Source organism: Chiloscyllium punctatum, chromosome 11 (assembly GCF_047496795.1).
Source record: "Chiloscyllium punctatum isolate Juve2018m chromosome 11, sChiPun1.3, whole genome shotgun sequence".
NCBI lineage: Eukaryota > Metazoa > Chordata > Chondrichthyes > Orectolobiformes > Hemiscylliidae > Chiloscyllium > Chiloscyllium punctatum.
In genome coordinates, this window is record NC_092749.1 from 86,995,640 (window position 1) to 87,008,527 (window position 12,888).

Here is a 12,888-nt window from a genome sequence, read left to right on the forward strand (position 1 = left end):
CTCTAATCCACAATCTGGTTTCTAGCATCTGCAGTCATTGTTCTTACCCTGTTTTTATCTACTACATGAAAAAACCGTAGGGCCCATGGGGAAAGAGGATTAGAGAGACCTCTTGGTGAAGGGGTCAATGACCAGGGGGCTGAGAGATTTTTCAAATAATGAGCAAAACTGGTGAGTGGTGAAAATAACCTCTTCAGCAATCGCAGTAGCACAAGTCCGACGTGGAAATAGAATCCTGAAATACAGTTCTTAAAGTAACCTCTTTATACACAGTTAAAAATCACACAGCACCAGGTTATAGTCCAACAGGTTTAATTGGAAGCACACTAGCTTTCGGAGCGACGCTCCTTCATCAGGAAATCCCCTGAAGCATCGCTCCGAAAGCTAGTGTGCTTCCAATTAAACCTGTTGGACTATAACCTTGTGTTGTGTGTTTTTTAACTTTGTACACCCCCCGTCCAACACCGGCATCTCTGAATCTTTATACACAGTTCTTATATAGCTGTCCTCGCTGTCTTGTCGAGGGGGGGTTTGGTTTCATACTTCCGGGGTAGGCACATCAATCCTGCTTCTGTGTCTAAAAGGCATTCGGTGTCCAAGTCCCTCATCCTCAAAGCAAGTGGGAGTGTAGAGGGGCATTGTTGGGCTCTTTCAGTTTTTTGTCAAATTCAACAGCTCCTAATGGTTGGTTTTTAAAGAAAAATGTTCTAGGAAATTGGTCTTACTCCCAGCTTCCAGGGTCTCCTCTTCCTCATTGTCTCTTGGTGACCTTTTCCTTTTGGCCAGCACCCAGTGGCCTGTCTGCCCACAGAAGTGACACTTCTCTGGGTATTTTGTCTTGTCTTCCTCAGAGTACTGGGGTTTTGTGCTATTGTCCTGCTTGTTGGGCGCTCAATTCAGCGCCCATATCTCAGCTGAGCTGACCGCCTCAGTCCACCAATTTATTGTAATGATCCCCCTCTACTCCTGGTCCAGTTTGGTCAACTTTGACATTTTAGTGAGCTCAGGTTTAAATTTGGCTACAAAAGCAGACTTCAGTTGGCCAGAGTCGCAGCCTTAAATCCCAGTCATCCTGTACATTTGGAACTTCAGCATATTCTTTCTAGGTTGTCCTAAACTTTTTCTCATATTCTGAGACTCCTGTGGGTTTTTGACGCAAGCTGTGAATTTTGTTTTTGTCCAATCGGTCTTATGTGGGCTATACCCTGTAACCAATGTTTTATTGCTATCCAGCCAGCTTGCAGCTCCTGCTCATACTCTCCAAGCGCACCCCTGACTGCCTCATGGAGGAGGTGTCCTTCTCCTTTGGTAGCAATCACATTCAGAATTTGTACCCCATCTCAAAGATGAAGCATATATATTCCCTTGAACTGTCTAGGCTTTTCCACGTCTTCACTAACCCCTTCTTTTGGGTGACTCCTTTTTTTTTCTTTAGAACAATTTCAATATTCTCTGGCTGCAGGTTGGTCTGTATTACTGGAACATCCACCTCAATGCTGTCCTCTATCTCTGCCTGACCACTTTTCTCTCTTTATGACTCCTTAAAACCAGGGAAGTAAAAGTGGTACTAGGGATATACAGTCCTTATCACTTTCACTGCTAGAGTTCTTCTGTTTGAGTGGGTTGTCTTATGAGGAAAAAATTACACAGTCTGATCTTGTCATCGAAGTTTGGTGGACTGGGGATGATTGAGTTGAAGTTAGTGTGATCTTGAATGGTTTGGATGAGGTGGACTTTGAAAAAATATTTCCCTTTGGTCGCACACGAGAGTAAACATAATTTCCAAGGGATTGTGGGACTTTAGAACTCTTGCCCCAGAAGATGTTGGAGGTGAGTTCATTGAATAATTTTAATGCACAGGTAGATTTGTTAGTCAAGAGAATTGAACGTTTTCTGAGAGATGGATATGATTTCAGAACACCAGTAGATCCGCTGGAATGTTAAATGGCCGAGGAGTCTCAAATGGCCCAGGTTCTCAATCTGCATCATATATTTATATGTATTAAGAGGAATGGCTCAAAGGTGCTATGTAGAAGGAAGATCGTTCCAATACTGCTGTGCTTTTTTTTTAAGCAGTGGTTTCAGCATTGGGTTGAAATGAGTACTGAGTATCTCTTGTAGGACAACTTCACTGATTTAGTCTATGGTAAAATCTTAAGTTAAATCACAAGGAAATCCCGACAAATTCAAGTGAAAGAGCTTTGTGGAATGCAAAGTGCCTCCAGGTGACAGCCATCTAACAGTTTAACTGAAAGCAGAAAAACTGAAGGGTAATTATAATATCACATTCTTGTATTAAATAGAATTTGCAGGTTTTAAATGTACAAGGATTCAGAGCATTTCCCACTGACATTTTAATATTCTACATTCCGAAAACACCACCATCTCCAACCACTGCCAGCTCACCACCAGGGCAGTTTTAAAAAAAAGTGAACTTTCAATAGCAAGTGGGAAAGTGATTGAGGTATATATAGTGTCAGTCTTGTTGGAAAATGATCGAAACGTTCTGCCTTTTTTCAACTTGAAATTGTGCAACAGGGGCTTTTGTTACAGTGTTCACACCAAGTGGTTTAGTAAGGCAGCTAGTCCAATATTACCCATTTAAATTCAGCTATTCCAGAGGGTCTAAACAAATGTTTGGTTTATCACAAGTAATTGGGATTTGATACCTTACTACTAGAACTTTGCCATAATCAGAATTTTCTTATCTGATTCCTAACACACTTTCACTGTACCCTTCAGGTGTCACTGTAACTGTGTTGTGGATAAATCACCACAAGCTAACTTTAATTTGGCTACCCATTTGGAAATTTCTTAGACAATCAAGTACTGAAACAACGACTTTAATTGCATGTAGAACCAAAATAAGATCCCTCAAGTAAGCAAGTTAAGCCTCACAATTCAACTTGGCTCTTATCAGATTTAATGGTGGAATTTAGCTATAATCCCAGCTAGCAGTAGTTTGTCTCAGTTTTGAGATATGATCCTTTTGCAGTGTTCTTTGAAGTTCTGCTCCTGAGGAATCCTGGAGTAGAATTTTCTTGTCCTTCAGGTCTTTGGTGTGACATTTTTGATTATCTTTTAGATTCTTTCACCTAAAATTGGTTAATCTTCTGGAGTCCGAGTCTGCAGCTTGCTTTATCAGAAGTAATGCCTCTGTTCCTTTCTTACATTTATCTTTTACTGTCCATTTGAAGACCAAGCCTGTCCTGCAATTAACCCCTTAAGTTTTCCAGGTCAGTCATTTGTCCTTAAGGCAGCCCACTATCAAGCAGGTGTCAAAACAGTTTTGCTGATGTAGCCTCCACTCCCTTTTTCCTGGGCATGGCTAACTGCTTTCAATTTCTGTACAAGTTTGTCTGGAATAAACTATTAAAGGAAGAGTTGTTGCTGCTTTCAATCTGAGTAGCTATTAAACTTCTGAAGTTTGTGTCACAGTTCCTTAACTTGAGAGAGTGTGTTAATTTATAGTCTGCTAATTGAGATATAATCACTTACTGGGAAGATATAAGGTTTTGAGGTTGGCAATGTTTTCAACTAGAGGTTACGTTTTCATGTCATTCTATCAATTGTGAAGATTCCTGAATGTAGCAACTATGAGTTCTGAATTATTAAAAATGCCATGAGTTTAATCCCCTGGGATGAAAACCAACAAATCAACTCCAAGCACTTAGGATTTGGTCTTGACACTGAAATGGAAAATTGTTAACTGTCTCTCCATTTTATCCTGTTTCTGTCTCTAACAATTCAAACACTGCTCATCTGTGCAACCTCGAAAATCTCCCTGGTTGTGACCAATGTTTATGGCAATCCAGTTTGAGCATTGTTAGGTCAAAATTGCTTCCACAGGAGATGGACTTTGTGGGCTGTACATCTTCTTATAACCCTTTTCCACATCATAGTGCTTTTGGAAGTAAATGTAAAATTAAGTTCAGTTGGAGTTAATCATCTTACAGATTCTCCACCTGAGAGTCAATTTTTTTCTTTTTCAATAGATTTGGCATTCGGAAAACTCTGCTTGTGATCTCTACATGAGTACATAGAAATAATGACATGACTACTGTTAATTTTGCTGCATGTCATTTGGACTGCTGCTATAGTTTGCAACTGCTGCTAAGGAGAAAGATTCTAGCAAAACAGTAATTCTGTATTTTGACAGATGCTGGCTGACCTGAATATTTCCAACATTGTTTTTAAGTGTCACCTCTGTACTGTATAAAATGCTGTTAAGAGGTTACCACTTTATAAAAACTGCACTCATTAGAATGCTGGGCCAGCACTTATTTCCCATTTTCTAGTTACCCTTGATGGAAGGTGCTGGTGAGCTGTCAGTGATGGTAATACTATTGGATATCAAGGGGTAATGGTTAGATTCCCTGTTGGAGATGGCCATTGATTGGCACTTGTGCAGTACAAATGTTATTTGGCACCCCAAACCTAGATATTGCCCAGGCCTTGCTTTATTTGGGTATGAACTGCTTCAGTGTCTGAGCAGTTAGAAGTAGTGTTGGTCATTGTGTGATCATCAGCAATCATACTTTTATGATGGAGGGAAGGTAATTGAAGCAGCAGAAGTTGGTTGGCATGAGGGCATGACTGCTCCTATTCCTTCAAGAAGGTGAGGACTGCAGATGTTGGAGATCAGATTCGAAGAGTGTAGTGCTAGAAAAGCACAGCTGGTCAGGCAGCATCTGAGGAGTAAGAGAATCGATGTTTTGGGCATAAGCCCTTTGTCAGGAATGAGATACGTTTGTTTAATCTTTTATAAAAAGCATAGCACTTAACATTAAGCACACAAAGTAAATACCTACAGCTAAACTCTTCATTTACAATAGTAAGCTTTACGTTTGGGCTACGTTATGAATAATGTATAACAATCTTGATTATTCTTCACATCGTATCATTTGGGAATTGTGAAGATTATACATAGTATTTGAACACCTGCTTAAAATGCTAATAAAGCTTTCCAAGTGTGGGGAGATGAAAATACTGCTCTACTGTCACTCTTACCAGAAGACTTGCATTGTCTATACCTTAAACTTTCCACCTTTCTCAACCTCAGGATTTCCATGTGCTTTATAGCCAGTTATTTCTGTAGTATAGTAGTATGTCATAGGAAGTTTAGAAATCAATTTGTACATAATATATATTAAATTGAGATCTCATACTGTTATTTGAGGCATTGATATTAGCTAGGACATAAAGGGTTCCCATGTGCTTCAGAATGCAGTAGTTGGCCCAATGGACTGTATCCTAAAGTTCTGAGGGAGGTGGCTGAAGAAATAGTGGAGGTGTTGGTTGTAATCTTTCAAAAATCACAAGTCAGGGAAAGTCCCAGATGATTGGAAAATCGCTGTTGAACCTCCCTTGTTCAAGAAAGGATCAAGACAAAAGATGAAAAATTATAGGCAGATTAGCCTAACCTCAGTTGTATGTAAAATTCTAGAATCTCTCCTTAAGGATGTCTTTTCTAAATTCTTGGAAGTGCAGGGTTTGATTAGAACAAGTCAGCATGGATTTTGTAAGGAGAGGTCGTGCCTGACAAACCTGTTAGATTTCTTCGAAGAGGTAACAAATAGGTTAGACCAGGAAAACCCAGTGGATGTTAGCTACCTAGACTTCAAAGAGGCCTTTTGATAAGGTGCCTCACAGGAGGCTGCTGAGTAAGGTGTGGGCTCGTGATGTTCAAGATAAGCTACTGGCATGGATTGAGGATTCGCTGTCTGACGGAAGGCAGAGAGTTGGAATAAAAAAGTTTATTTTTTGGAATGGCAGCTGGTGACAAGTGGTGTCCTGCAGGGTTCAGTGTTGGGGCCCCAGCTGTTCACTTCATATACAAATGATCTGGACGAAGGGACTGGGGGCATTCTGGTGATGATCACAGATGATACAAAGTTAGGTGGACAGGCAGGTAGTTCTAAGGAGGTGGGAAGGCTGTAGAAAGATTTTGGTAAAAACAATGACTGCAGATACTGGAAACCAGAGTCTTGATTAGAGTGGGGCTGGAAAAGCACAGCAGGTCAGACAGCATCCGAGGAGCAGGAAAATCGACGTTTTGGGCAAAAGCCCTTCATCAGGAATAGAGAATGATTTAGACCGTTTGAGTGTGGTCCAAGAAATGTCTGAAATTCCATGTGAACAAATGAGGTTTTTCACTTTAGGAAAAAGAATACAGGGACAGACTATTTTCTAAACGGTGAGAAAATTCCAAAAGCCAAAGTACAAAGGGATCTGGGAGTGCTAGTCCAGGATTCTCTAAAGTTTGACTTGCAGGTTGAGTCCATGATTAAGAAAGCAAATGTAATGTTGTCATTTACCTTGAGGGTTGGAATATAAAAGCAGTGATATGCTTCTGAGACTTTATCAAGCTCTGGTTAGGCCCCATTTAGAATAGAGTCCAGTTCTGAGCCCCACATCAGGAAGGACATAGTGGCATTGGAGCATGTCCAGTGGGGAGATTCACATGGATGATCCCTGGAATGGTTGGCCTAACATACGATGAATGGCTGAGGATCCTGGAATTGTATTCATTAGAGTTTCGAAGGTTATGGGGAGATCTAATTGAAATTTACAAGGTAATGCTTGGCTTAGAAAGCATGGACACTGGGAATTTGTTTCCATCGGGCAGAGATACTAGGACCTGTGGCCACAGCCTTAAAATTAGAGGGGGTCAAATTAGAATGGAAATGGGGAGACATTTCAACCAGTGTGGTGGGCCTGTGGAATTCATTGTCGTGGAGGCTGGGATGGTAAATGTCTTCAAAGCAGAGATTGATAAATTCTTAATCACGCAAGGAATTAAGGGATATGGGAAAAGTGCAGGTGAGGAGTGTTGAAATACCCATTAGCCATGATTGAATGGCGGAGTGGATTTGATGGGCTGACTGGCCTTATTCCACTCCTGTGTCTTATGGTCTGTGCTCTTATGGACTCTTACATTCACCTGAGGTCAGGTAAACACTTCATCCAAATGCAAGTATTTTCAAAACATGCACAAGTGTAGATTTTTTGCTTTTTTATTCCAAAATTTAAGTGTATACTTGTAAAGTCCTTGCTACTCTGTTTTTGCTTTGTTTGTAAATTTAACTGATGGCTAACCACAAAATGTATTCCATTAAATAAGACGTTGAACTTGTACGTCGCTAAGTTCCCATGTTTAAGTGCTTTCTGTTGGTACTGGCTGGGATGACTTTTTGAAGTATTCCAAGTGATAGAGAATTTGTGGAATAATGGAGATGTTTTGATAAAATGGCATTTTTATAAGTGAAAGATATTTTTATATTTGACCTCTGACTAGCCGTTGTCAATTAAAGATCAGGACAGCCCAGATGAAGGGTTAAGCCTGAAATGTTGACACATTTGCTGCTCATGCTGCCTGACCTGCTGTGCTTTTGTCAGTGCCACACTTTACCGACTGAGTTCTCCAGCATCTGCAGTCCTTACTATTTCCTCTGACTAACCTTTGCCTTGGAAAATGAAAATCTGGATTCTTTCCAATTAATGAAAATGTGTCACCATCAAGTGAAAGGAGCTAGTTCTGCTGCCATATTAAAAGTCTGGAAACATCTCCTGGCCTCTAATCCGATGGCATTTGGAAGAGCTGTTAAAGAACTTTCAGTGCCCCTGTGTCTGTACCTGAGTGAGAGTCAGTGGAGTGTTAAACAATTCTATCACAATTGCCACTAGATCAGTTAAGTCTCAGATGCTTCACTTCCCCTGCTCTATTCTCTTCCACTCCCACACTAACTGTGTCTCTGCTTACTGAATTGGATCCACTGTATTGTAGACTTTCTGTAGTTTTCCATGACATAAGATGCTGTTAATGCTCTGGTCTCAGCTTATTTTTAATAAACCTTAATAACGAGTAAATTTGTGGAATAAATGTACACTATAAAAGATTATTTTGAGAATTAAGTCAGTCAAATTTATGATATGCTATGCATCAGACCAACTATCATTTAGCATTTGTGAATAACATTTGGCTTATTTCAGACTGTGAGGGGGGGCATGAGAAGAAAGTTACGAAGTGTGTAAATATTTGTCTGAGAGCAAAGGCTGTTCAATTGACACCATAAGTAGTGTTATGGACCCAGACCAGACAGACCCCCTCAAAACATTTCAAGAAAGTAACCCGGACCCTAACTTTGCTAGTTGTTTTGCTGGATTGCCGAATGAAACGTAAAAGCGAACAGCATATAGAAGAAGTTAACTTATCCAAATACCCAACAGCTTATCCCAACTTAATTATTCTGTTCCAAATTCTTGCAACAATTCCTTTTTTACCAAGTGCTGTTTATGGGGAAAGTTGAACACCGGTTTTTAGAGGAGAGATTGTCAGAGAGGGGGATCCTCATGGAACTGCGGCTTTGAGGAGCAGCTCTGAACAGCTGGGCTGTTAAACCCAAACCAGAGAAAAGCTGAGCTGGGAGAACTGGCCACTCCCCTTTCATTGTACCAGCTTTTTTAAACCTAAAAGGTTTCTCAAGTAGATCAACCCAGATGTTTCACAAATTGTCTCTACGACCACCTGGGGAAAAAAACCAGGATGACAAAACTTGTTAAAGGAGCAGTAGCATCACACCTCTCCCTTAGAGAACCATCAATATCCAAAGATGGCTTTGTTTTAAAACCCTTCAATCTTACACTGTTACAACGTTTATATACATTGATAATAAACATGCAAATGTACACACTAAATTCTGTTAGTGCTGGAAAAGCATAGCCGATCAGGCAACATCAGAAGCAGAAGAATTGAATTCTCTTGCTCTTCGAATGCTGCCTGACCAGCTGTGCTTTTCCAGAACCACACTCTTTGCAGATGCTGGAGATAAGTGTCAGTCCTCACTTTCTCCTAAATTCTATTAGTCTGTTTTACTCCTGCCATCGAACACCTCCATATCCCTTTCAAGTCTCGACAGTGAATCAGTAATCATGTTATCTTGCCACATGCACAGTTTTCAAATTGAATGGCTGTAACAACAAACTCCACCTAAAGCAGTCTGGAATTTTTGTCCTTCAGTTTGTCCACAAACTTCAATGGGTTACACTTCAATCAGTGTATATGAATCTCAGATGCATTACTGTAACATAAACTTTGAAATGTTGTAATGCCAATACCAAGCTTGAAGCCTCCTGCTCAACTGTTGAATATTTCTGCTGATGAATGTTTAATTTTCTGGAGAAATGAGCTCTTTCTATCTTTTCATCACCAATAGCTACCTTGAATAGCTTTGTGTAATTAGGTGTGGCTAATACTGGTCAGTGGTTAACGTTAGCTTTCAGGCTGTCAAATGCCTTCTGATAGTCTGCTATCCGTTAAAACTTGTTGCCTTTCTTTAGCAATTCAGTGAATGGAGCAGCCATGCTGTTCATATTTGGTATAAATTTCTAATAAAATCCACTCCATCCCAATTATAGAATTGTGATAGTGCTCCTTTTTTGCCGGGTTGTATGGGAAGTTCCCCAATTACCTTTGGCTTAACATTCCATGGAGCAATTTGTCCATCTCCAATAATGTGGCCCAGGAAAGTGACTTCTGCTTTGGCAAATGCGCTTTTAGTCAGGTTTATCACCAAGCCTACCTCCTGAAATCAATCGAACAATTCTGATAAATTTTGTAAATGTTCCTTCCATGTGTTAATAAAAATTACCAGGCCATCAAGATACAAAAGACAATTGGGTAATCCAGCAGTGATCTTGTTGGTTAGTCTCTGAAATGTGACTGGTGCATTTTTTTGTGCCAAATGGCATAACTTTAAATTGATACAGTCCATTCAGCATTAGGAAAGCCAAAATTGTCTTAGCTCTTTTGGGCAACCATACCTGCCAGTATCCTTTGAGCAGGTCCAACTTAGAAATGAGTTGTTTGTCTGACCTTTTCAACACAGTCTTCCAAGAGTGGAATCTGATATGCATCAGTCTTTGTAATTGCATTAACTTTGCAACACAGAGGAACCTCTATTATCCAAAGGATATGGGCAGGGCGTATTTTGTTTGGTTAATTGAATATCAGATAAACGTTGGGACTTTGCAATCTTACTGGATCACCTGATATTCAGATAATTGAATGTTGGATAATCAAGGTTCGTCTGTACTCCACACAATTGTTGAGTACCATCTTGTTTTGGCATCATTACTCTGGGTGAGCTCCACTCATTCACTTGAATTATGAAGTTTTGGAGCATGCATTCAATCTCCTTTTGAACTGGTGCCAAATTTTAAAGGGTTATGCCTATAAGGATGTTGCTTAATTGGAGCAGCATCTTTGATATTTCTGTCATACATAATTAAGTTAGTACTTCCCAGCTTGTTTCTACATCTGTCCCCATGCGATAATAGCCAATAGGTGCAGGAGTAGAGCATTCTGCCCTTCGAGCCTGCACCACCATTCAATATGATCATGGCTGATCATCCTTAATCAGTATCCTGTTTCTGTCTTATCTCCATAACCCTTGATTCCACTATCCTTGAGAGCTCTATCCAACTCTTTCTTAAATGAATCCAGAGACTGGGCTCCACTGCCCTCCTGGGGCAGAGCATTCCACACAGCCACCACTCTCTGGGTGAAGAAGTTTCTCCTGATCTCTGTCCTAAATGGTCTACTCTGTATTTTTAAGCTGTGTCCTCTGGTTCAACACACTCCCATCAGTGGAAACAGGTTTCCTGCCTCCAGAGTGTCCAATCCTTTAATAATCTTATATGTCTCAATCAGATCCCCTCTCAACCTTCTAAACTCAAGGGTATACAAGCCCAGTCGCTCCAGTCTTTCAGCGTAAGGTAGTCCTGCCGTTCCAGGAATTGACCTCGTGAACCTACGCTGCGCTCCCTCAATAGCCAGAATGTCTTTCCTCAAATTTGGAGACCAGAACTGCACACAATACTCCAGGAGTGGTCTCACCAGGGCCCAGTACAGCTGCAGAAGAACCTCTTTGCTTCTATACTCAATCCCTCTTGTTATGAAGGCCAGCACACTGTTTGCCGCCTTCACTACCTGCTGTACCTGCATGCTTACCTTCATTGACTGGTGTACAAAACACCCAGATCTCTCTGTATTGTCCCTTTACCTAAATTGATTCCATTTAGGTAGTAATCTGCCTTCCTGTTCTTGCCACCAAAGTGGATACATTTATCCACATTAAACTGCATCTGACCACTCACCTCTGGGAGATAACTCAATTTATCACAATTTTTGACAACTTCCTCATTGTCCAAATTAATTTGAGGAATGTCCAATTCAGAATCCTCTGAACTCGATTCTTCAATCTGTATTATAACCTCCTTTTGCTTTCCTTCCCTGTCACAATGTCATGTGAATATGCTTGAAAGTTATGTTCGATGCAATTTCTTTCCATCTGGAGTCCTTATCAGATAGTTCACCTCACTCAATCATCTTTTGACTTGATAAAGTCCACTAAACATTGCTTTTAAAGGTTCATTTATCACTGGAAGTGACACTAACACCTTATCCCGATAGCAAAAGTTGCGAGTTTTTGATTTCTTTGCTTCCCATTTCATTGTAAGCTGTGATACTTTTAAATGCTGTCTAGTCAACTCCCCTGCTCTATTTAATTATTCCCTAAAATCTAGTCTGAATATGTGGTCTCTGAATTATGACCAATTCCTCCTCAATCAATTTTAGTGGTCCTCTCCCTTCATGCCCACAAACTAATTCAAATGGACTGAATTTGGTCAATTCATTTGGTGCATCGCTGATGGCAAAAAGTAGAAATGGGATTCTCTTATCCCAATTATCTGGATAGTCTTGACTCTAAGTCCTTAACATGGTCTTTAAAGTCTGCCATCTTTCTAGCACTCCCTGCGATTCTGAATGGTATGCAGTAGATTTGAATTGTTTTATTCCTACGTTGTCCATAACTTGAATAATTTTGATGTGAAGTTTGATCCTTGATCTGATTGTATCTCTGTGGGTAGTCTGTATCTAGTGAAAATTGAGTAATTCCTCTGCAATACTTTTAGCTGCGATATTGTGTAATGGAATGATCTCCGGAAATCTAGTGAACGTATCCATTATTGTTAACAAATACACAAATTCCACTTTTTGATTAGGGAGGGGACCTACACAATCAAGGCTCTTGTGAAAGTTCCTCATGCAGGAATAGGTATTAAAGATGCAGGTTTTATTACTGCCTGTGGTTTTTCCAATTACCTGACATGTATCATATGTCTGGCAAAATTCAACTACATCCTCGTACAGTCCAGGCCAGTGTACATGTTCTTTTTTAGCTTGGGTTTTTCTGAACCCTAAATTACCTCTTACTAGTCATTTGTGCCATCCGTAACACCACGTTTTCTATAACCCAGTGACAATACAACCTGATGAACTTCTGCCCCCTTTTTCACTTGCCTGAATGTGTGGTGGTCTCTATTTCCTCATTAGGACGACATTTTTAAGATAGTATCACCAAGATACATCTAGATTCTCTTCCCGTGTATGCTGTTTGATACAATGGTAGCCATATGGATATTCTGAGAAGGGCGAAAAGCTTAGTTTGGCTTGGTAGCCTTGCACTTCCTAAATATAGTTATGTTAGCAAGCAAAAGTTTACATAAATATAGACTAGCACAAGAGGAATCAAATATCATATGTACTGAGAGGAGACAAGATATCATGGTAACATAATTCTGTCCCCTCTGAGCATGATGGACAATAATAATGTCCTTGAAATTTTACTTAATAGCTCCTCAGGAATGGCAGATTTGTTTCATCTCTAAGTCAAGTCCCTTGGGTATTTGACCTCGCTGGTTCTGTAAGTCATGGCATAATGGTCTGTGGGGGCAGTCTCCAAATCTTCTTAGTGAAAGTGGTAAAACGCTGCTTGCAAATAGCCTGTGGATTGATTCAAGTGTTTTTTATAAATGCTTTATACA

At 40.2% G+C, this 12,888-nt stretch overlaps 1 protein-coding gene across 1 annotated transcript in view; it reads left to right on the forward strand.

Moving 5' to 3' along the window:
* Positions 1 to 12,888, forward strand: part of igf2r (insulin-like growth factor 2 receptor) — a 207,495-nt gene that overhangs the window by 135,790 nt on the left and 58,817 nt on the right. The window lies entirely within an intron of this gene.